General features: G+C 33.6%; 2 long non-coding RNA genes across 2 annotated transcripts; one reads left to right on the plus strand and one right to left on the minus strand.

The window, feature by feature from the left end:
- On the plus strand, positions 1-1627 carry LOC123705502. The gene is made up of 2 exons (XR_006753311.1): positions 1-303; positions 505-1627. It is a non-coding gene; the product is annotated as an uncharacterized LOC123705502 (long non-coding RNA).
- Positions 1628-22989: 21362 nt separating this feature from the next.
- On the minus strand, positions 22990-24838 carry LOC123705504. The gene is made up of 2 exons (XR_006753312.1): positions 23419-24838; positions 22990-23243 (listed from the first exon to the last, which is right to left on the minus strand). It is a non-coding gene; the product is annotated as an uncharacterized LOC123705504 (long non-coding RNA).
- Positions 24839-25331: the final 493 nt, after the last annotated feature.

Consider the following 25331-nt stretch of genomic DNA (forward strand, 5'->3'; position numbering starts at 1 on the left):
GGTCAGCCGTCAGTATTTGAATCCCACTTGAAAGTTGAAAATTTGAATCCAATTTTGGCAATTGGCAGTTGGAACCACGTTGGAACCACAGAGCAAGTAATGCAAGTAATATGTTGGAACTTGGAGTTTGGACTATAGAATATGATTTATGATCTGCGCTTTCCTGATAAAAATGTATTTTGTGATAAATCTAATGGTTTTCGTTCTGTAAAAGTGCGCTGGAACCAGGCTCTGACCAAACCGCAAAAAATAATGGTCGATATAAACTTACGGCCATCTGAAAATCTTGAAAAAACAAAGGAGGTACGCAATTCAACATTTCCAAGCATTTAAATAGAGTGGTCCACATGGCACCACCGTCCACCACATTTTCAGTTCTGATTCAGAGTTCATAATGTTTATGCTAATATACTTTGTATTATTTATATTATGTATTAATGTGTAATTATGTAAAAAAATTGTGAAAATATAAATAAATTTTGAATTTGAATTATTATTCCACAGGTCGTGCTTCTTGGGTGGAGGTTTCAAATTCACAACCGGCTAAATTGGATCATGCTGACTACCAATTGGATTGTTGTGCATATACTACCTACATAAAGAGGAGCAAATGTGGGAGGATATTTAACAGTTGTGGTCTTAATATCAAGAAAAAGAAAATTCACCAATAAGGTTACCCATAAAACTTCTGATGTGCATTTAAATCATCCATGTCGAGGCACAGCTTAGGACTTTCAAGTAAAACCTTTCGGGGATAGTGGGTACTGTGTACAGGTGCATGTGTATGGCTGAGGTTCATATATATCTTTTCTGCCATTTTTTTTCTGCTTTACTAGACGTTTTCTCAAGTGGTGGCTGCTTTGTTGATAAGTTAATGATTTGTGAGCTTGTTTGCTGATCTTGGTTGATGTTGATCCGCAACATGCTATTCATTGTATGAGTGCATTCCAGCTCATGAAGAGCACATATGTGCTTGCTTATAAGCTTTTGCAGAGTGATGAATCTTTTCAAACTTATTTCAAATTTTAGAAATATTTGAGTATTTATATGAATATTTTGTGGTATGTTTTACTAAAATATACTACAAAAATTTTCTAAACATCTTCATCTTAACAAGTCCAAATTAAAATGAAAAATTTATTTTTTCTGTGAATAATACCACTGCTGATTAAAATCTGCTCTTTAAAATAATGTGATTTGCTGAATGCCTTCTTTTTGAGCATATAAAATGTGCTTTTGCAGCATTGTTGCTTTCGTCCATTGGTACAAATGATTGGGTGTAGCTATCGCTTTATTTGACACTACCACTAGTTGGATTCGCCAGACATGTCAAGTTGCTTCCTATCACATAGCCCTTTACCATGTAAATCTCCCTCCGTACAGAAATCCTGTTTAAAATAAAACAGATCAATAATTTACTTAAACCTGTTTTGAAATGGTGGGGTGCATGGTGACATCTATGACTTCTTCTTTAAAGTTATATTGTATTTTCAGTTTACGGGGGGTAACAGTGGAGGGAGGGGATATTCTATTAAGTATAGTGTTGATGTTAATATTATAAAATATTAGAAGATATAAAATTTTGCAGCGTCATGTTTTAGTTCATTATAATTTCGAGAGAACTCTGGTCGTTGTTTTAGTGAAATAACTGGGAAGCCATTCGATCCACAAAGATTTAATTGTCTGCAATATTGCAATGAATAATTCTGTCATCATCCAAATTCTACTCTTTTGATAATTTAAAATACATTATATAAATTAAAATACAGTAGAGTAGTAGTTTATCAGCCATTCTCATGGCTTGCAATACATGAAATGAAATACGTTTATTATGGATACATAAAAGATACAAATAAAATAAAACAAGAAACTTAAATCAAACTTAAATATATGTATGCCACAAAAGGCCTGCCACTCAGTGCAATACACTGATTTTCAGTGGTTGCCTTAGGATGCCTTGCTGACAGTGCATGTATTTTTTGCTCAAAACTGCATAAGGTCATCTATAGTACATCTATAGTAGAATTAATTTTTTCTTCCATATTAGCCAACGTGTTCCTGACAACTTCTTTTCGATACAATGACTTGAAGTTTTTAATGACACCTTGGTCTATAGGCTGTAATTTTGATGTGTTATTGGCAGGCAGGTAACGTATTTTAACAGCCTTCATTTATGGAATATCATTATGAGCTGTACAATTACATATCAAGGAACACCAAGATTTTTCTTTTTTCTTTGGCCATTTTTTATGTCAATGTTTATGAGCCAGTTTTTGAAAATTGCAGAAGTCATCCATGCTTTCGTATTCGCTTCATATTGCAGTGGTAGTGATATACATTTTGAAAAACGACGAGGTTTTTTAGATTTGCCGATGACTAATGGTGAGAGTTTTTCTTTGCCCGACATATTTGCTCCTAGCAATATAGTCAAACGTTCCTTGCTATGCTTCCCACCATGGCATTTATCATTTTTAAAAGTTAGAGTCTTATCAGGAAGACATTTAAAAAACAGGCCTGTTTCGTCAGCATTGAACATATTGTCATGTTGGTAACCATGTAACAAATCTTGCAATGCACTTTTCCATTTGTTACAGGTTTTAATGTTGACACTTGCACTTTCCCCACAAACTTATTTAAAGACAAGGTCCTGTCTTCTTTTGAATTTTTATCTTTTGAATCATTGGGAATCGTTAGATTCCCAATGATTTAGAGAATATTTGGGCTTTTTCTTGTAACAGTGGTCCACTAACGCTGATATTTTGGCTGCGACACTGCTCAAACCATTTAAGTAAGCATTCCTCAAAGCCCGGATATTTTACAATTCGTCGTCTTTTGCAGGAGAAATTTTGACCATTTTGTATTTTCTCATGATATCTGATTCATTTTTTATTATTGTTGAAAGAGTACTCACTTGCAGGCCAAATTGTTCAGCAACAGCTTTCTTTTTGACACCTCTTCACATCTTCGAGCACTTTTTCAGCAAGACTTTAAGTTTTTAGTTTTCGTTTCACAGCACTCATGTTAACTGTTGTACTAATTGATGTGTATTGCAGTAGAACCAAACTACTTCTAACAGTATTTAAGTCGAAAACAAATTACTTGCTTAGCTAAATTTCAAAGGAAATCAAAATTCGACACCTGATACCAATCAAGCAAACACGTGTTTACGTGAGTCATAAATTAATTATCTTATTCTCCTAAAATGTTTTCTAAGAAACAATAGTGTACTTACATTGTCGGCAAGTTCTTAAAAGTCGTTAACTTATGATTGTTCGAACAATAGAGGTACATACCTCGTTTTGTTGATCTGCTATGTATGTAAGTTTTTAAAAGTGAACAATCTATTCTATATACATATATTAAATCTGTAGAAGAGTCAATTCTGTACATTGAAAATATTGAAAAAATAAATAGCAGGGGGGGGGGGGGGTGTTATTGGTAAGTAATAGGTAAGTAACTATAAATAAGTAATACTGATGAAACAGGTACATATGACCATGAGCAATATCAAATAAAAATCAAGTACAAACAAAAAAACCCTTCAGCAATTATTGCTGATGAAAGTCTAAATAACAATTTCTGTTTTTAGTAAGGCACAAATATATTTGGCACGAAGTGCACTTGAAATAAGTTTTATTAAAATGAAATAGTCTGCATCGGTTTATATTGTCTATTATATATATATTGTCTTCTTTTACTAGAACATGGGAACTTCCTCTACCCATTTCTTTGAGTTCGTAGTCTTGTTTAATGGGACAATCGCGAGGGATTCGATCATAGAAATCTAAATAACAAGGCACTAAAAGTCGTATGCACGCGTGACATTGTCGCCGCTCAGGTGGTTACCATACCACAAGTGCGTTCGTCGCTGTTCAGTTGCTCTAGAAACGTGCGTGTGTAAACATGGTGTGTTTCAGCATTTCCCATTGTGGAAATACTTCCACAAGTTTTAATTATACTAATAAAGGAATAACATTTTATCGGTATATATTTTTTTTAGAAATAATGCCGTTTTTCCTTAAAATTAAAGAATATTTACAAGTAATACGAATGACACAATCGACCGTTCCTCGTATCACGTTTAGCTATACATTGCCTTTTACTATTGTCAACATCTGACAGGTCGGTGGTTTTATCTGCCAGATGTTATCAAATGACAATTACAAAAAGCAATGTACTGCATTGTAAACGATAAAGAGTAAATAGTCGCAAGCTAGTGATGTGATATTGTGTTAAAAAATTGTGTTAAAATATAATTTATAATTAGTAGTTAACTAGGTTTTTATTTATTTCAATATAAGTCTTATGACGACTGATGGAATAATTGGATTATATTTTTATTTTAATTTTTTTTTTATTTTTATAACTGATATAGTTATAACTTTTTTAACTAAGTACATCGATACAATCATTTTCGGACAATTTTACCGTCGACACAGAATCACATTAATTAAATTTACAATAATGACATAATGTAAAGGACATTCTTCGTTTAGGTTGACAAAACTATTTTGTATTAAATATATTCTTTGTAGATTTCCACATGTCCTGACATTAAGGACAAATAGACATCCGCGACTAGGAAAAAAAAATTGTTAATTTAATCGGTGTACATACATAAAAAAATACAAAAAAAAAACATACCGGCCGAATTGATAACCTCCTCCTTTTTTTTGAAGTCGGTTAATAACTTTTTAATCTCTTTATAAACTACTTTCGTTGTGCTCTTGTTCTATCTCTTCACGCCGTACTCCAGCAACTCTCTCTCTTACTCACACTTTCTAATTGATTTTGAATTTTTTGTTGTATGTGTATTCGGGACAAACTACTAATATTATAAATGCGAAAGTTTGTGAGTCTCTGTTGTCTTTCCTATGTTATAGTGCTCGCAGTGCATTTCAGATCTTTAAATTTATACTTTCAGCAGGAAATGCTATCATGTGGAACGCTTTTTGTTATGGCACAATTGTTATAACTCTTATAGTTTTGGTAGTCTGGCGCGGTTCTGCATCAGGTGTTCGAGATTTTCAAATTTATACTCTTAGTTTCTAAACCCCCTCCATTTTTTTAATAATATATTATACAATGTACAGACACTGTTTTATTATTTGTATATATAGATAAATAAATATTTAAGTACATAACATATTTTTATTTCTTATATATCTAAGGTCTGCCGTGGGCTCACGAGATGAGCCTACCACTGTATTAAAATCTAATATTTCAACTATATATTTCTTATTTGTTAACTATCATTTAACTATCGATAAAAAAAATATAATTTTGTATGCATGTAGATTTTATGTGATTGGGAATATTGTGAGGAGAAATAAATAAATGATTTGGTTTGATTTGATTTGATTTTGATAACAAGGCTGATGATGTCTTACATCACTAAAGCGTTGAATGAACATTGAATGACGTTAATGAAATTTCAACCTTATTTCTATGCGTTGAGGTTCAAAGTTACATCTATCAAAAATTAACGCCCTTTGTTGTCGAGTAGCCGAATTTTTTCGTATTTGAAGTTTCTAAGCAAAAGGAAACAAAACATCTCACGTACCTAGGGATGTTATACTAAAATAAGCCGTAAAGTCGTGAGTTAGGGTACATATTAAAATGCGAAATTTATTATTTAAGTTAGTTTTCATTAAAATGAAGCTGTCCAATAAAAGGCATAGTTTACTTGTGTGAACTGTCTAGTCCTCGGTTTAATGTGTGGGTTTTGGCGACAGTGGTTTTCATACTAATTATGACATTATAGCACTTCTATGTGTCTTGTTATTAATTAGATTTCTATGGATTCGATCTTTCTTCAGCGTGCTGGTGCATCCAATACTTCTGTTATAAAGCTCATATGCTAACCTTTGGGACGTAATTAACACAGCTTTTTCGGCCAGGCCAAATTCAGTTCCTGCGTAATCCGGATATGTAGTTTCGCCTTGATAAATATGTAAATCGCATACTAGTACATTGGGATTGGCATGTAAAAAGGCTTTGAGTCCAGTGGGATGGGGTTTGCCCTGACATTATTGCTTCATTGGACAAATCCCTGTAATTAAAATTTATGACATAGTAAAGGTTCATTCCAATGTCCATTATAATGGACAACTAACTTTGACTGTTAGTAAATTTTTGTTTTTAATAAGGACGCTTAAAATAATGTCATTAAATAAACGAATATACGAATCATAATAAATATAAAAAAGGTTTAAGTTTAAAAACACAAAGATTATTCATTAAAAAATGGATTAATACTCACCATTCCTTCGGCGGGCGCTCATGATGATACGTGGTGGAGATTTGATGTGACACAATTGGTTAGATTGGCAATATGGCTTCTGTTTCCTATTCGAATATAACTGACCAATTGAAAAAAAGCAAAGACAAAAAGAAATGTCGCGATTTTTTAATTTAAGCGCAAAATTCAAAAGTGTCCCTTATGATTGACACTGGGTGGAAAATTATGTTTACTCATTAAAAAGTTTGGGCCGCAAGGCTTTCTATGAATTGTCCTTAATAGATGACAATGGATTAGAGGAGGTTATTCTTGTCATTAATAACAGTGTAAATATTGAAATAGTGTGCGAAATTGTTGAAATTTTGCAGGCTTGTAAAAAATTTAAGGTATGTATCGTTTACACAATTATCTGAGTCGTCTTGTCGGTACAAAGAAGTTGTTAAATTTATAATTTCTGTTGCGGAAGAACAAGTCAATATTGCGATATACATATACGGAATGCAGTTGCCCGTTTCTCTCTTTGTTTCTCGAGTTTGTCGTTTCTAAATTAGTTTCCAGTAGTGCTTGGTCTCCGATTTATTTTCTTCAGTAATTAATTTTCTATAGTCAAAATGTGCCATGGTTCGCAAATTGAAGGTATCGAACGTGTCATTCATTAATTGAACGAAGTATTCAGTGTGGTTTATTTTCTTAAAATCTGGTAATTTTAACTCAGTTAAAATAATAGAGATATTTCCAAAAGAAATACGCCTTTTTAACCGACTTCAAAAAAAGGAGGAGGTTATCAATTCGGCCGGTATGTTTTTTTTTATATATGTACACCGATTACTCCGAGGTTACTGAACCGATTTACGTGATTCTTTTTTTGTTCGATGCGGGATGGTGTTGAATTGGTCCCATAAAAATTTTATTCGGATATAGGCCCAGTAGTTTTTATTGGGCATTTTTGTCTGTATTTGTAAATGTTGCAAACGTGCAAGTTTGAAGTCGGTTGTTTTTAACGCAGTTATAATAACTCCACTTGTTGTTATTTTATTTGCTGAAGGTCTTCATCGTCCTCTTAATGATTCAGTTGCCCGATTGCCCCTGCGGCAGGTTGATGAGTAGCCGGTTTTAATATTCGTAGAGTTAGTTATATCATAAGACTAGCTGCTCCGCGCGGTTTCACCCCCGTGGCTCCACTCCTGTTGCCCGTAGCGTGATGAAATATAGCCTATAACCTTCCTCGATAAATGGGCTATCTAACACCGAAAGAATTTTTCAAATCGGACCAGTAGTTCCCGAGATTAGTGAGTTCAAACAAACAAACAAACTCTTCAGCTTTATAATATTAGTATAGATTCTCCAAAGTAGTAAAAGACGTGGCACGGCCATCGAATGTTTGCGAGATAGCTTTGATACCAGATTCATGATAATGTGGCTGTATCATTTTGCTAATGTTTTAGGATGTGACAAATAAGCGTTATACGATCCTGACGTACTCATAAGCTTTTGGAGTATAAAAATTTAATGACAAATTTTCTGAATGCTGGGGAATACTTCATTTTCTTTGAAGTATAAGTACGACACCATTGGTTATTTTGTAAATATTACACACATTATTGTATTAGTCCCATAAAAATTTTATTAGGTAGATCTGTGATTCTATTATTATTTGACTTTTCGCAGGAGAAATAGAATTCTATTCTTCTAAAAAACGCCGAATGCTCTCTTGAATTCTCACGGTGTGTATCTAAAACCCCTTTTTTTTACTGCGAAAGACAAATTCTCTTTTTGCTTTAGGTCTGGGCTGGCAAGTCTAAGGCAGAAAGTAATCGCTTTGTAAGAAATTTATTTACGGTACATGCAGTGTTCTTTGTATTTCATTTGTATTATTGCTAATATTATATAAAAATATAAAAACAAACAAACGTGAGGCTTAACAGCTTAGGCTGATCCACGGGCAAAACGTAATAAAAATAAAATAAAATATGTCCCTACAATCGATTTACCAAGTAAGCCCGTAGTACCCTGACTTATAAGCTTTTCTTGGCTGCTAGGGTGAGCCGTACCGGCTTCCTCTGGTCCCGTGTCATCAGAATTAGCAAAATAAACTGGTTGTGGCAATCGAGCTTGTAATGCAATATTATGCAAGACTCAACATGCAGACACAATTCTGCTGGCAATGTGAGGATGATAATGGAGGTTTCTATGTTTGAGCAAACATGCATTGAGTAAGGCGCAGCAACGATCGATGTAGTTCCGTGCTTGCACATGACGAGTAGTGTAACTTCTTCTCTCGACCCAGGTGCAGCATTCAATATTGATATCATTAGCCTTTGGAGGTATCCAGGAACACCTTAAAATTTGGTGTATTCATTAGGCAAGCTGTTACAGCCAAAATATTTCTTTAGAAATATTTAATAATCTTATTAACCTAATAAACAAGTCTATTTTCCCATGCTGATTTAGTGCACAAATGTAGCTTTTGAAAGAAAACTATATTATAATAACTTCGTTCTTCTTTTGTTCTCTTCCAAAAGCAAAACAATCGCCATGACGTCACGACTACAGGCGCTGCCAGTAGCGCCGACAACTACGAAGTTACCACGCCCCACGAGAATTATCAAAGAGTGATAGCATTTGCACTAATATATTCATATAACCTCACAAAGATAACTCACTCACATGCCGCCGGGTGTCAGACCGCCTTGCCGCTGAATGAGTTACAACGATCGAAGGGGGTCGAGAATTATCCGGACCCATGCGGGGGACACGGCTAAAATTAAGAATATTCTCATCTTTGAGTTCATAGCTTACAGGTTTAATGATATCTGAAATTATATTTAATATATTTTCACTCTTTTTTTCCGTGACGCATTGAATTTCAATGTTTTGGGTGCGTGAATATTGCTTCAGTAATTGAATTTGAATTTCAATGTTTTGGGTGCGTGAATATTGCTCCAGTAATTGAATTTTATGGGTAACATCGGAATACTTTGAGTGGAGTTCCGAAGTCAATTTCATAAAGAGCTTGCTCATGCTTTTTACTCAAATCATCATACTGCGTACTTGTTTTCCTTAAGAGGTGCCAATTCATCATTCGATCTTCGAATCGGACAAATAATTTTTCCAGCTCACTAAAACATACCTCTTTCACAAGATTTTGTATGTCTTCACTTGTGGTGGCCGAGGCTAAGTTCGGTGGCGATGATATTGCCTGCCTTTTATAAGGTCTCAAGGTATTGTTGTCAGCAGAACGCAGCGGCAACTCGTCGTTATTTTCTTTCTTTGGCTTTTTACAAAGAGAACACTCCCAATTCTATTTCTACAAACTTAGAGATTACGCTAGTAGATAGGCAGCCATGTGGATTACAACTTTTCGAACGCTTAGATATTCTATTGGATCGTACGATAATATCTATGGCTTCGAATTTTAACAATCAATCACGGTACGTCAAACTGTTAACAATAACGTTTAACCTTTATTTTGTAATCTAAGGTTTAACATTATTAATTTTGAAAAATATTCAAGTAAACTGCTATTTATGAAAAATAAGGAAGTCAGTCTTCAAAAAATTGACATAATTGTAGTGAACCAATGATAAATACAGGTTTGCAACCTGTGTTTATCATTGGTTCACTACACATTTATAAAAATACACATAGAGGTAAGTTCATTTGGCATTTGCAATGATGCATAGAAATATTATATATTTTATACAATGTCTTCGAGGTTTATCTTTAATTTATTCAAAATGTGATCTTATGTCTATGTGATCTTATTTTTCTGGAGAGGCTGTGCGCCAGCCCGGAGCAATTTTCTGCTCTAATAGAAATTATGGAAATGTATAAGTCAGAAGCATAAATATGTTACCATTTGCAGATTAGCAAAAATATCTGTCATAAGAACGAGTTCAATATCTGTCTGCCCATATACAGCAAAAATATCTGACATTAGTAGGCAGCATAATAAAGTGGCATCAAAATTATGTGACGAAAATGTACAGCAAATTTTAGTATTTAGTATTTATTTTATTTACATTCACATTTCATAAACATTTTACACACATAGTTAATATCATAAACTAATTTGAAAAATTATACAATAAAAATAGGAGGAATACCGGTATCTGTGGTAGTATAAACTGTGCTACAGATACCTTCGCCCACCCCTCAAACTAGAAATGACTATGTTATTTTTAAAAATTAGAGATTAAAATTAAAATTACAGTATATTAGAATTTCATTACATTGGAGTTAAAATTACATTACATTATAATAAACATGAGTGTGTCAATAGACCAGACTTAATATATATAGATAAAATTAACAACAAAACATATTTGATAGATATAACAGTACCTATAGACTACAACATAGGACCGAAAGAGATAGAAAAGTTAAGTAAATATCAACTACTCAAAACTGAAGTAAGCCGTCTGTGGAAAACTCAAACAACGGTCATTCCGATTGTCATAGGAGCCACAGGGGTAGTTGCTAAAAACATTATAAAATATACCTATAGATAAATTAGATACGTTTATTGACATCAGCATTCTTCAAAAACAAGCAGCCCTACATTCATCAATCATATTAAGTAAAGTACTTGGCGATAACGTATTTATAAACACAGCAGTAAATCATAACACACAAAGTATAGGACTATCAACACATACATCTCAACTAATGAACATACAACACACATTACAAACAGACGAACCAGATAATCCATTAGAGGCACATCAAATATATACAGACGAACAAACAATAAATGAAGCAATAAGGAATCAAGAAGAGAACAAAAGGCGAAGAAGAAGGTTGAACGAATAGTACTATAATAATATATCTTTCTTTCTTTTCTAGGGGATTCTAAATACTTTTATTCTCGTGGGATACGAGACGGAGTATTTAAAAGGAACCGACAACATGTCGTGAAAGTGGGCATCCACAAATGTAACATGAGTGTGTAAGAGTGAGTATGTATGGGTGGGTGAATGAGTGTATGCGTTTGTGTAGAATGTGTGTGTATTTTTTTATGATCTTTACAATAATAGAGGTTCAGTGTCCTCATATGATAGTTTTAATAGATATTCCTTTAAAATCGGTTTTATTTTATTACAGGTTAGAGAGTTAAGAGACTTATTTATCTAATATATAAAAATCAATGCCACTTTTCGTTGTAATTCCATAACTCGAGAACGGCTGAACCGATTTCGATAATTCTTTTTTTATTATATTCCTTGAAGTACGAGGATGGTTCTTATGTAGAGAAAACGTAAACATGTACCACGGGCGAAGCCGGGGCGGACCGCTAGTTTTGTTATATAAAAATGAGCTACCAACATTAAAGTGACGTCTGGCCAAATCCATTCTTACTGCTGCAGTCATGCAGACAATAAAATTCCTCCGATGCATCAATATATTAGGATTAAATGTTATTGTTTTGTGTTTTTTTAACATTGAATTGAAAATAAAAAATTTACGAACAGATAAGAGTTGGCAATCATTATACAAGGAAGAGGTCGAGTAATAGTAAGGCTTACACAACATAACTTTCTACAAGGCTCTTTGCGTTCTTTCGAGTGGAAGTAGTTTTGTTTTGTGTGTGTTGCCCCATACTGTAATACAATACGTGAGTAGCGATTGACCTAGAGAGTAATATACGATTTTTAATAATTTAGTATCACTCACAAGTCTGAGTTTTCTAATAGGGTACATGACTTTTCTAATTCTAGTTGAGACCATCTGAATGTGACTACTCCAACGCAGGGTCGAATCTATTATTACTCCTAGATATTTAATCTCAGAGACTCTCTCAATTGAGTTACAATCACAGGTATCTGATTGCTGCAAGCGGTTATGAGCCGTAATAGAAAATTCATAGTCAGGTATTTGTGACAGATTGCTTGCAAAAGTAACGAATTTAGTTTTATTGACATTAAGGGTTAATAAGTTTTTTTTCAACCACAACATTACTGTTTGTAGCGTGGCTTCTGCATTTTTGTGGCAGCTATTCCAAGAACTACCGTAAACGATCAAGACTGTGTCATCTGCATAAGAAAGTATTTTAGCGTTCATAATGGGCAACTCACATAATTCATTGACATTTAGTTGAAACAGTGTCGGTCCTAGAACACTTCCCTGTGGGACGCCATAAGAAAGAGATTCTTCAGTGCTAATATACTCGTCGACTTTAACCAATTGAGTCCTATTTTGTAGATAGTCCTTAAATACTTCTAATGCTCCTCCTCTAATTCCAACAGATTCCATTTTGTTAATAAGTATGGGAATAGACACAGTGTCAAACGCTTTGGCGGGATCGAGAAATATAGCTATAGTTTTATCTCTGTTTTCTATATTTCTTGTGATAACATTAGTTAACTCAAGTACAGCATCTTCCGTCGATCGACCTCTGCGAAAGCCGTATTGATTGTTAGAGATGATATTGTATTTGTTCAAATAGTTTACGAGACGTTTGTGTAAAAGTTTTTCAAAGATTTTTGATAATGAGGAAAGAATAGATATTGGTCTATAATTTAAAATGCTGTCTCTGCTTCCGCCTTTATGTATAGGTCGGACAATCGCCTTTTTGAATACTGAGGGGAAGGTCCCTTTATCCAAGCATAGATTAATAATGTGCACTATGGGAGAAATTAGGGCTTTCCTAGCTCTTTGGATAATATTGGCTGGAATGTTATCCCAACCAGGAGCACTTTTACATTTAAGGCTGAGTATTGCAGCTTCGACTTCACAGAGATCCACATACAGAAGTGCCATCGAGTTCAACTGTGTCGCTTGAGAATTATTCTGAGCATTATCATTATTATTAGTAGACTTGTCAAAACTATTCACCAGTATTTTAGTTGCTAATTCCTTTCCAATGCTCACAAAATGGTGATTAATTTTATAAACTGCCATATTTGGGTCTTCGTCAATAGCCAGAATGTCTCTATTATTATTAGATATTCCACCAGTGCTAGTTATCTTTTTTATAGCATTCCACGTTCCTCTTGGATTACCCTCAGCCTTCTCGTGCAAGTTTTTATTTATTTATTTATCATTTATTCAGGAAATTATTACAATAATTCTTAAAACTAAACAATTTAAAAACTAAAATTACATTGACATAAAAGAAAAAGAAAAATACAAGCAATATTCCCTGAAAAGGTCTTGGCTCAGCACAATGCCATAGTTCTTTGAACCATAGCGCTGGTATTCTGCCAAGACCCGTTCGAGGAAGTTCAGCGTACCAAATATAAAATATAATATGTAGATAGTATGAAATAATAATATTTGTGTATATAATAGAAATAAAATATAGAAAATATGATTAAAGAGAAAACAAATACATAAAAGTGATATGAATAAAATAAAAATAAAAATAAGTTATTACATAAAATAACGATAGTGTATAGAAACAAAACGTGAGAATATCATAATAAGAAAAAGAAAAGATTTCTCCTGGCAGCCCTAAGTCTGTGCGGTGTGGAGCGAAATAAATATAAATCTATTTTTTACTTTGTGTATCAAGTAAATGGGCTTTGTACAATTTTTTAAAAGAGTACTTTGAGCACACTTGTTTAATCGGCGGTGGGATATTGTTCCAACACTTCGTCGCACAGTACTTAAAGCTACCACGGAAAGCTCGCGATCGATGCCGAGGGACGGACAGTGTGTTAGTTACGCTCCTTACTGGATTCCGACCATGATCTTTCCTCCATCTTTATTTTTGGTACAGATAAGAAGGACACTTGGATTTGAACAGATCAAAAAGTAGACAAGCCAAATATAGATCTTGTCTACCTTTCATGTTAAGCATTTTGGCGGAGTTTAAGAAAGGTGTTATATGTGATCTCGGAGGAACATTGAAGCAGTATCTAACACAGGCATTTTGCACTCTCTGAATAAGACGTTGCGAGCGTTGAAGTAAGCAAGGGCCATACACATTTATACAATAATTTAACTTAGATAATACCAGAGATTCAGCCAAAAGGATACGGAGGTTAGTGTTTATCGAGGTCGAAATTTGTAAATCACTTTTAATCGATAGAAGCAACTGCGCACGACTTCAAGGACATGGCTTTCAAAGTTGAGATGTTTATCGAAAGTAACACCTAAATTACGAGCCTCATCAACCTTCTGTATGGGAACATTTTCAATATAAAGAGAAATATTTTGCCTCGGACACCTTTAAGGCATCAATTTCATTTGTGTAAATACTATCCATTATAATATAATTGAGTTAGTGAGATAAACTTATTAAAGTGACCTTATTTGATAGTTTGATTACTGGATTCTTTTATTATGGGAGCATTGGATTTGCAATGTAAATCCAGAAAATTTCTATGGGGAGAATCAATATAAATGGTAGCCTCACATATTAAGTTAGTTATGAAACAGTTCCTACACATGAATTTGGTGTGATATAAAGGGTTTTTAACCGACTTCAAAAAAAAGGAGGAGGTTATCAATTCGGCCGGTATATTTTTTTTTTTTTTTTTTTTTTTTATGTATGTACACCGATTACTCCGAGGTTTCTGAACCGATTTACGTGATTCTTTTTTTGTTCGATGCGGGATGGTGTCGAATTGGTCCCATAAAAATTTTATTCGGCTAGGCCTAGTAGTTTTTATTTTATGAGCATTTTTGTCTGTACTCGATGACTTAATTTCAATGTAGCAAGTAACTTTGATTCACTTCCCGGTAACCGATTGAGCTGAAATTTTGTATACGAATGTAAATTGGATAGCGATGAAACATTATCATGACATGGAGCTGATCTGATGATGGAATCGGAAGGTGGCCATAGGAACTCAGTAATATATTGACTCAACTTTATCGAGTTTGGGCTCGTTTGATTCGTGTTGAAAAATACACTAAAAAGTATTAAATAAAAATAACTGCGTTAAAAACAACCGACTTCAAAAACGGAAAAGTAAGAAATAAAAAAGATTTGATATTATTAATTACTACATATTATTTTTATGTGCTATTTATTAAATAGGTTTGAAGTCGGTGCCAAACACTAAGCACTTAGTATTAAGCCCATGCACCGACATCAAACCTTTTTAGTAAATAGCACATAAAAATAATATGTAGTAATTAATAATATCAAATCTTTTTTATTTCTTACTTTTCCGTTTTTGAAGTCGGTTGTTTTTAACGCAGTTATTTTTATTTTTTTTCACCTAATATAATGAACCTAACTAGGGTATCATTATTGAAAATTACGATCTAGCCTTATACTATAGGCTAATGAGTAATATATGTCTGTGTTGTCAAGGAGCTGGATAGCCTCGACGTTCACATGGTGATGAAGTCTGCGTTCGTGAGCTTCAGCGTTCTTTTTAATTATGTCCGTGACGAGATCTACTTTGAGGTCCTGATGTAGGTCGTCAGCCATTTCGCTACATTCACATCGGCGTAAGGTGAAAAATTAATTCACTGTTTATTACTTTTTAACCGACTTCAAAAAAAAGGAGGAGGTTATCAATTCGGCCGGTATATTTTTTTTTTTTTTTTTTTTTTTATGTATGTACACCGATTACTCCGAGGTTTCTGAACCGATTTACGTGATTCTTTTTTTGTTCGATGCGGGATGGTGTCGAATTGGTCCCATAAAAATTTTATTCGGCTAGGCCTAGTAGTTTTTATTTTATGAGCATTTTTGTCTGTACTCGATGACTTAATTTCAATGTAGCAAGTAACTTTGATTCACTTCCCGGTAACCGATTGAGCTGAAATTTTGTATACGAATGTAAATTGGATAGCGATGAAACATTATCATGACATGGAGCTGATCTGATGATGGAATCGGAAGGTGGCCATAGGAACTCAGTAATATATTGACTCAACTTTATCGAGTTTGGGCTCGTTTGATTCGTGTTGAAAAATACACTAAAAAGTATTAAATAAAAATAACTGCGTTAAAAACAACCGACTTCAAAAACGGAAAAGTAAGAAATAAAAAAGATTTGATATTATTAATTACTACATATTATTTTTATGTGCTATTTATTAAATAGGTTTGAAGTCGGTGCCAAACACTAAGCACTTAGTATTAAGCCCATGCACCGACATCAAACCTTTTTAGTAAATAGCACATAAAAATAATATGTAGTAATTAATAATATCAAATCTTTTTTATTTCTTACTTTTCCGTTTTTGAAGTCGGTTGTTTTTAACGCAGTTATGTGTTATACAATAGTTCTTGTAGTAACGAACGGCCAAGCCAAGCCATTTTTGTAATTGCTGTTGTAATTGCGCTTGTTGTACTTGAATTCCTCGGATGGTTTCTAACATTTGAGATAATACTTGCCCCAATTGCTGTTCCATTTTGCGTACTTGTAATGTATTTTATATTATTGTAAAGGAAAAAGGAGGTTGTGAAGCGGGTTATCATCATGGGATGTGGAACCCTTGGAACAAAGGAAAAGGTGTTAGGAGCACATGGGTCGATGTACGCATGCACGTTGTACTCGTCCTTCACTTGATTATTTATGTTGAATTTCCACTTCCCCGTCGCTAATCTGTTATGTATGTCGGGTTGTATAATAGAAAGCAATTAATCTCAAGTATGTACTTTATTTCATGTAACAATTGTAAATAGTAATTAACAGAAAAGGATTGTATAGAATGCCGTGTATAAATGTAAAATCAAAGATGTCTTCCCGAATAACAGTGTTGCCAGGTGACGCTGTGTGTACCACAGATTATCAATATCCAACTTATGGTGCCAACAGATTTAATTCTGAATAAATTTTTATCACTGCCTCAGATAGTTCTTCAATTTTTCTCTCAACTGGCACAAGGTGTTAGGAGCACATGGGTCGATGTACGCATGCACGTTGTACTCGTCCTTCACTTGATTATTTATGTTGAATTTCCACTTCCCCGTCGCCAATCTGTTATGTATGTCGGGTTGTATAATAGAAAGCAATTAATCTCAAGTATGTACTTTATTTCATGTAACAATTGTAAACAGTAATTAACAGAAAAGGATTGTATAGAATGCCGTGTATAAATGTAAAATCAAAGATGTCTTCCTGAATAACAGTGTTGCCAGGTGACGCTGTGTGTACCTCAGATTATCAATATCCAACTTATGGTGCCAACAGATTTAATTCTGAATAAATTTTCATTACTGCCTCAGATAGTTCTTCTATTTTTCTTTCAACTCGCACCAATTCTTGCACATCTGGAAATTATGTATACATTTTCTTAAAAGTTACAACTCATTTTTATCTTATGTATTTCATATATTTCATCTTCCTCATTGAATTGATCCTGTACTAAGTCAAGTTGTTTTTGGTCTTTGAAACATACAGATTGTATGTGTCCTTTTATCTTACATTTATTGCAAAATAGTTTACCTTTCAAACGACATTGCCTTGCTGTATGGTTTTCTTTGCCACAGCGAAAACTTTTATTTCTCTCATCTTCTCGTGATATGAATTGTATGATTTATTTGTATTTTTTCTTTTGTATGTATTTATATATGTAGGTTGCTGTATGTTTGTTTTAATTTTGAAATGATTTGATTTTGTTGAAATTTTGTTAATGTTTACTTGGCCAGAACATATTTCTTTTGTTTCAGCTTTAGATGTCTCAATCGCCATTGCAATCTTAATTAAATCATCAACCTTTGTAGTTGAGCTTTCTTGTAGTAACCTTTCTTTTATTTCTGCACTCCGGAGACCTCGTATGAATTGTACTCGCAGATGAGTTTCAAATGTGCTGTGTTGACAGCTCGCAAATTTAAAGTTACATTTTCCCCCTAGTTCTTTTAAGTCAGCAACATAATTTGCAATACTTTCACATTCGTATTGTTGTCTTAAACAAAATTTGTGCTATTGGGCTACTTCACCAGGTTCAGGTACGATATGGTTTTTCAATAATTGTATCAGGTCATAATATGATTTGGTTTCCGGAGAATCAGGTGCTGTAATATTTTGTAAAACTTGGTAGTATTTAGGGCCAATGCAGTTCAGAAAAATCTGTGATTTTGTTTTATCATTTGTAACCCCTTTTAGGTTAATGTAATTTTCTAACCTTTGTAAATACGATGAGAAACTTTCATTGTTTTCGTCGTATGGTTGTAATGTAATTCCACTCACTGATTTATCCGTATTTTGTAATTGCTGTTGTAATTGCGCTTGTTGTACTTGAATTCCTCGGATGGTTTCTAACATTTGAGATAATACTTGCCCCAATTGCTGTACCATTTTGCGTACTTGTAATGTATTTTATATTATTGTAAAGGAAAAAGGAGGTTGTGAAGCGGGTTATCATCATGGGATGTGGAACCCTTGGAACAAAGGAAAAGGTGTTAGGAGCACATGGGTCGATGTACGCATGCACGTTGTACTCGTCCTTCACTTGATTATTTATGTTGAATTTCCACTTCCCCGTCGCCAATCTGTTATGTATGTCGGGTTGTATAATAGAAAGCAATTAATCTCAAGTATGTACTTTATTTCATGTAACAATTGTAAATAGTAATTAACAGAAAAGGATTGTATAGAATGCCGTGTATAAATGTAAAATCAAAGATGTCTTCCCGAATAACAGTGTTGCCAGGTGACGCTGTGTGTACCACAGATTATCAATATCCAACTTATGGTGCCAACAGATTTAATTCTGAATAAATTTTTATCACTGCCTCAGATAGTTCTTCAATTTTTCTCTCAACTGGCACAAGGTGGCACTGGCACAACATATATATTTGAAAAAGTGTAGGTCCAAGTATACTGCCTTGTGGCACGCCATAGGTAATAGGCACATCGTCACTTAAGTGCTCATCAATTTTAACACATTGGACCCTATTTGATAGGTAATCAGCAAAAATCTGTAGTGGGCATCCCCTCACTCCAATTTCTTCAAGTTTTTGTATAAGGATGGGGACAGAAACTGTGTCAAAAGCCTTTGATAAGTCTAGAAATACAGCCAAACACCTAGCTGAATTATCTAAGTGCCCGACTATATCTCCAACAAGATCAATAACAGCGTCCTCTGTAGACAGACCCTTCCTAAAGCCATATTGCTTACTTGATATAATGTTATTCCTTTCCAAAAACTTTGTAAGATTATTATTTAAGACACGTTCAAGTATTTTAGATAAGCTGGTTAATACTGAAATTGGTCTATACTGGTTAACATCCTCTCTGTCACCACCCTTAAACACTGGATGAACAACTGCCTTTTTAAAAGCATTAGGAAAGATTCCATGTTCAATACTTTTGTTACAAATATGAGTGATAATGGGGGCGAGGGAACGTCGACACATCTTTAAAACCTTTGATGAAATACCGTCCCAGCCGGTCGCACAGTCAGATCTTAAATTTAAAATTATGGATTCAATCTCAGTTTGATCTACATTAGGCAAAAATAAGGAATTAACAGAGGACGGCAGACAAGTGTAAGAGAAACTGTTAAAGGGAGAAACTTTAATAATTGATGCAAGTCTTTGTCCAGTATCAGCAAAGAAATTGTTTACTACATTAGTCGAAGTTTTTGGAGAAGTGGCTATTTTTAAGAGACCTGAAGAAGAAATGCGTGATTTTTTTGTGTTCGTTATTTCGGTGATCGCTTGCCAAGTAGCTTTAATATTATTTCTAGCTTTTGTTAGTATACTTTTCTCGTATTCGCGTTTCAATGTTCGTAGGAGACGATTACAAAAATTACGATACCTACAGTAAGATAATTTAAGTATTATATTATCAGGTGATTTCCTCACATTCTTATGCATTTTATCGCGGTTTCTAATACACCTTAAAAGCCCTGGCGTTATCCAAGGTTTTATGTTTCTATTCTTTCTAGGAACTTTATGTTGAGTAGTATGTTTTTTTACAGTATCAGATATGAGTGAAATTAATTTGTCTGTTATAATATTTGGATCATTATTAATCATAAGACCTGAAAGGTCGATATTTTCTAATTCCAGCTGAATACCAAGATAATCAACACGCGAAGCATAATTATGAGTTATAATTTTTTGGAAATCTATATTTAGTGATAGTAATACTGGCATGTGGTCAGTGATACAAGATTCTATAATTAAGACAGTGCGATCAAGTGTCGATTTTAGTAAAATATGATCAAGACAGTTTGCCTGTCTAGTGGGAGACGTATGTGCTGGAAACAGACCGTGGGTGGCACTTAGGTTAAGATAGTCATGAGATCTAGAATCCACGTTATTCTCTTTAATATCTATATTAATATCTCCAATTAGCGCAATGTTTGAAAATTTAGAAAATTGAGTAAAAACAGAATCGAGGCTATTCAAAAAGTTGTCAATATTTTCTTTAGATTTTAAGGATGGCGATCTATAAATGGCAACAATTGCAATTGATTCAAGTTTGCAAACTAGACAGTTAGCATCTTGGAAAAGCGGTTCGGAAATCGAGCATTTCAAATCATTTTTTATATAAATTATAATGCCTGAATTCTGATTAAAATTATTATTCGTGCTATGTATATCATATCCATCAAGAGTAGGTATATTGTAAGACTTATTGAGCCAACATTCAGATAGAACTATAATGTTACATGTTATTTTAATTTCAATTAATAAAGTTCTGAGGTTGTCGAAATTTTTATTAATACTTCTGATATTTAAATGGAGTATATTAAGAGCCTTATTTCCATTTTGTATATAACTTAGACAATGTTCAGGCAAGCAGTAGTGAGAATTTGGTAAGTTGCATCTATCAAGATCTGAATTAAAGTCTTTTATTGTCACAGAAGCCATTTCAAATGTATTAAATAACTATCATTGACTCCAAGAATTGCAGTAAAAAAGTAGACTACTAAATTTAATAAAGCTTGCGACAGAGAGTAATATAATATTATGTTTGATTTCATATTAAAATGTGAGGGGGAATAAGATTTCCAATCATTAAAAGTATTGTAAATAATAACAATAATAGATTGATATTTTGTATATGTTTGTGTAAAATGAGTGTATAATATGTATAGTATATATAGTTGATAATTTATATTATTACAAAAATAAATCGAACCTAGATTTAATATTTTATACAATTCTAGTAAGTGATTAGGTATAAAAAGTAAGAAATGAATAAATATAAGTTTGAATACAATTGAGCCAAAAATTAGTCACAATTCACTTTGAATATTGGATAGGCATTGTCCTGAATTTACAATATAATGTTTATCACCTTCTTTTTTTCTTAGGAAAATTTTACCATTAACAGTCCAACAGAACTTGAAATCAAACTTTTTGGCGAATTCTCGGGCAGTGTAAAACAACTTTTTAGTGGTGCCAGGCAGGTGTTCGGCCACATATATGGGGGAAGTATCATTGGTGTAACCAATTTTGTGAAGATTTAGTTTGTCATCCCGACTACGGCCCTTATTGTAATTTTTAACAGAAGAGAGCATCAAGGTTTTCGTGCGTACCGTGGAAAATTCGGCTATAACGGCTTTTTTTCCTCCAGGTTTCCCGGGCAAACGATAGACATCGCGAATCTCAGTCGGAGAAATAGTAATGTTAAGAGTTGAAGCAATATTAGTGACGACCTTAGTAAGATCCAATAAGGATTCTGATTCTTTAGCTGGAATGTTACGTATTTCAATGCTTGATGAACGCGATGAATATTGCAAGTCCTGAATTTTTTTTTCCAAGCTATTTATAATATCGATATGCTCTTGTCTCTCTTTTTTTAAGTCCAAAACTTGTTTTTTCATATCCTCGAACTGGTTATTTATGAAATTAATGGACTTTTCTATTTCGAGATTAGATTTTTGGATTGTTATATTTTGAATTTTGAGTTCAGATATCTCTGTAGTTAATTTGGTTAAAATATTATTTTGTGTCTCCGCCATTTTGGTCCAACTTTCATCATATTCCGTCTTCCAGTTTGTGAGCATACATTTTATTTCTTTCTTGAAAATTTTAAAATCATTTGTGGGTGAGAAGTCCGGCCGAGGGCGTTTGTTTCGATTAGTAACATTAAGATCACCCTCACAATCAGATGGTATTAGCGTTATATTTGGGGCGGATGAAACATGAGTCAAATTTTGTAAATTATTCTGAGGCGGCGTTCTATGTATTCGAGACATATTCAATTCACTTATATAAGCAATCAATATTATGAAGTTCCTTTTTTTTTTTTGAAAGAAAACTATGTAACTTCACATAAAGGAAGTAATAAATATTCCAAATACTATGTTATTATCAGTTGTAATAGGTTGTAATCGACTTACGATTTGATATTCTTGATTCTAATAAGCGAGTGAAGTTGGCGAGAAGAACGTCGTAAGCGCCGTGCAGATCGTGTCGCTTACGCGTATTTATAATCAACTCGCGTACGTTGTCACGTAAACAAATTTGAGGATTATTCCAATACTTAAGTTTCTAAATTCACTTGTAAATTGTTTATTAATCACCAATATCACTGCACAGAATTGATATTGCTTGATTTATACTGTAATTTATTAAAAAAATATACACGGATTGGCACTTTTTATACTGATTTTTGATATAAATAAGGAGGAACTATTAACAACGATGTTACTCAGTAGGGTGACAGATGTCTGAATCCATTTAATTCTGAATAAATTTTTATGACTGCCTCAGACAGTTCTTCAATTTTTCTCTCAACTGGCACAAGGTGTTAGGAGCACATGGGTCGATGTACGCATGCACGTTGTACTCGTCCTTCACTTGATTATTTATGTTGAATTTCCACTTCCCCGTCGCCAATCTGTTATGTATGTCGGGTTGTATAATAGAAAGCAATTAATCTCAAGTATGTACTTTATTTCATGTAACAATTGTAAACAGTAATTAACAGAAAAGGATTGTATAGAATGCCGTGTATAAATGTAAAATCAAAGATGTCTTCCTGAATAACAGTGTTGCCAGGTGACGCTGTGTGTACCTCAGATTATCAATATCCAACTTATGGTGCCAACAGATTTAATTCTGAATAAATTTTCATTACTGCCTCAGATAGTTCTTCTATTTTTCTTTCAACTCGCACCAATTCTTGCACATCTGGAAATTATGTATACATTTTCTTAAAAGTTACAACTCATTTTTATCTTATGTATTTCATATATTTCATCTTCCTCATTGAATTGATCCTGTACTAAGTCAAGTTGTTTTTGGTCTTTGAAACATACAGATTGTATGTGTCCTTTTATCTTACATTTATTGCAAAATAGTTTACCTTTCAAACGACATTGCCTTGCTGTATGGTTTTCTTTGCCACAGCGAAAACTTTTATTTCTCTCATCTTCTCGTGATATGAATTGTATGATTTATTTGTATTTTTTCTTTTGTATGTATTTATATATGTAGGTTGCTGTATGTTTGTTTTAATTTTGAAATGATTTGATTTTGTTGAAATTTTGTTAATGTTTACTTGGCCAGAACATATTTCTTTTGTTTCAGCTTTAGATGTCTCAATCGCCATTGCAATCTTAATTAAATCATCAACCTTTGTAGTTGAGCTTTCTTGTAGTAACCTTTCTTTTATTTCTGCACTCCGGAGACCTCGTATGAATTGTACTCGCAGATGAGTTTCAAATGTGCTGTGTTGACAGCTCGCAAATTTAAAGTTACATTTTCCCCCTAGTTCTTTTAAGTCAGCAACATAATTTGCAATACTTTCACATTCGTATTGTTGTCTTAAACAAAATTTGTGCTATTGGGCTACTTCACCAGGTTCAGGTACGATATGGTTTTTCAATAATTGTATCAGGTCATAATATGATTTGGTTTCCGGAGAATCAGGTGCTGTAATATTTTGTAAAACTTGGTAGTATTTAGGGCCAATGCAGTTCAGAAAAATCTGTGATTTTGTTTTATCATTTGTAACCCCTTTTAGGTTAATGTAATTTTCTAACCTTTGTAAATACGATGAGAAACTTTCATTGTTTTCGTCGTATGGTTGTAATGTAATTCCACTCACTGATTTATCCGTATTTTGTAATTGCTGTTGTAATTGCGCTTGTTGTACTTGAATTCCTCGGATGGTTTCTAACATTTGAGATAATACTTGCCCCAATTGCTGTACCATTTTGCGTACTTGTAATGTATTTTATATTATTGTAAAGGAAAAAGGAGGTTGTGAAGCGGGTTATCATCATGGGATGTGGAACCCTTGGAACAAAGGAAAAGGTGTTAGGAGCACATGGGTCGATGTACGCATGCACGTTGTACTCGTCCTTCACTTGATTATTTATGTTGAATTTCCACTTCCCCGTCGCCAATCTGTTATGTATGTCGGGTTGTATAATAGAAAGCAATTAATCTCAAGTATGTACTTTATTTCATGTAACAATTGTAAATAGTAATTAACAGAAAAGGATTGTATAGAATGCCGTGTATAAATGTAAAATCAAAGATGTCTTCCCGAATAACAGTGTTGCCAGGTGACGCTGTGTGTACCACAGATTATCAATATCCAACTTATGGTGCCAACAGATTTAATTCTGAATAAATTTTTATCACTGCCTCAGATAGTTCTTCAATTTTTCTCTCAACTGGCACAAGGTGTTAGGAGCACATGGGTCGATGTACGCATGCACGTTGTACTCGTCCTTCACTTGATTATTTATGTTGAATTTCCACTTCCCCGTCGCCAATCTGTTATGTATGTCGGGTTGTATAATAGAAAGTAATTAATCTCAAGTATGTACTTTATTTCATGTAACAATTGTAAACAGTAATTAACAGAAAAGGATTGTATAGAATGCCGTGTATAAATGTAAAATCAAAGATGTCTTCCTGAATAACAGTGTTGCCAGGTGACGCTGTGTGTACCTCAGATTATCAATATCCAACTTATGGTGCCAACAGATTTAATTCTGAATAAATTTTCATTACTGCCTCAGATAGTTCTTCTATTTTTCTTTCAACTCGCACCAATTCTTGCACATCTGGAAATTATGTATACATTTTCTTAAAAGTTACAACTCATTTTTATCTTATGTATTTCATATATTTCATCTTCCTCATTGAATTGATCCTGTACTAAGTCAAGTTGTTTTTGGTCTTTGAAACATACAGATTGTATGTGTCCTTTTATCTTACATTTATTGCAAAATAGTTTACCTTTCAAACGACATTGCCTTGCTG

This window comes from Colias croceus, chromosome Z (genome assembly GCF_905220415.1).
Source record: "Colias croceus chromosome Z, ilColCroc2.1".
Classification (NCBI taxonomy): domain Eukaryota; kingdom Metazoa; phylum Arthropoda; class Insecta; order Lepidoptera; family Pieridae; genus Colias; species Colias croceus.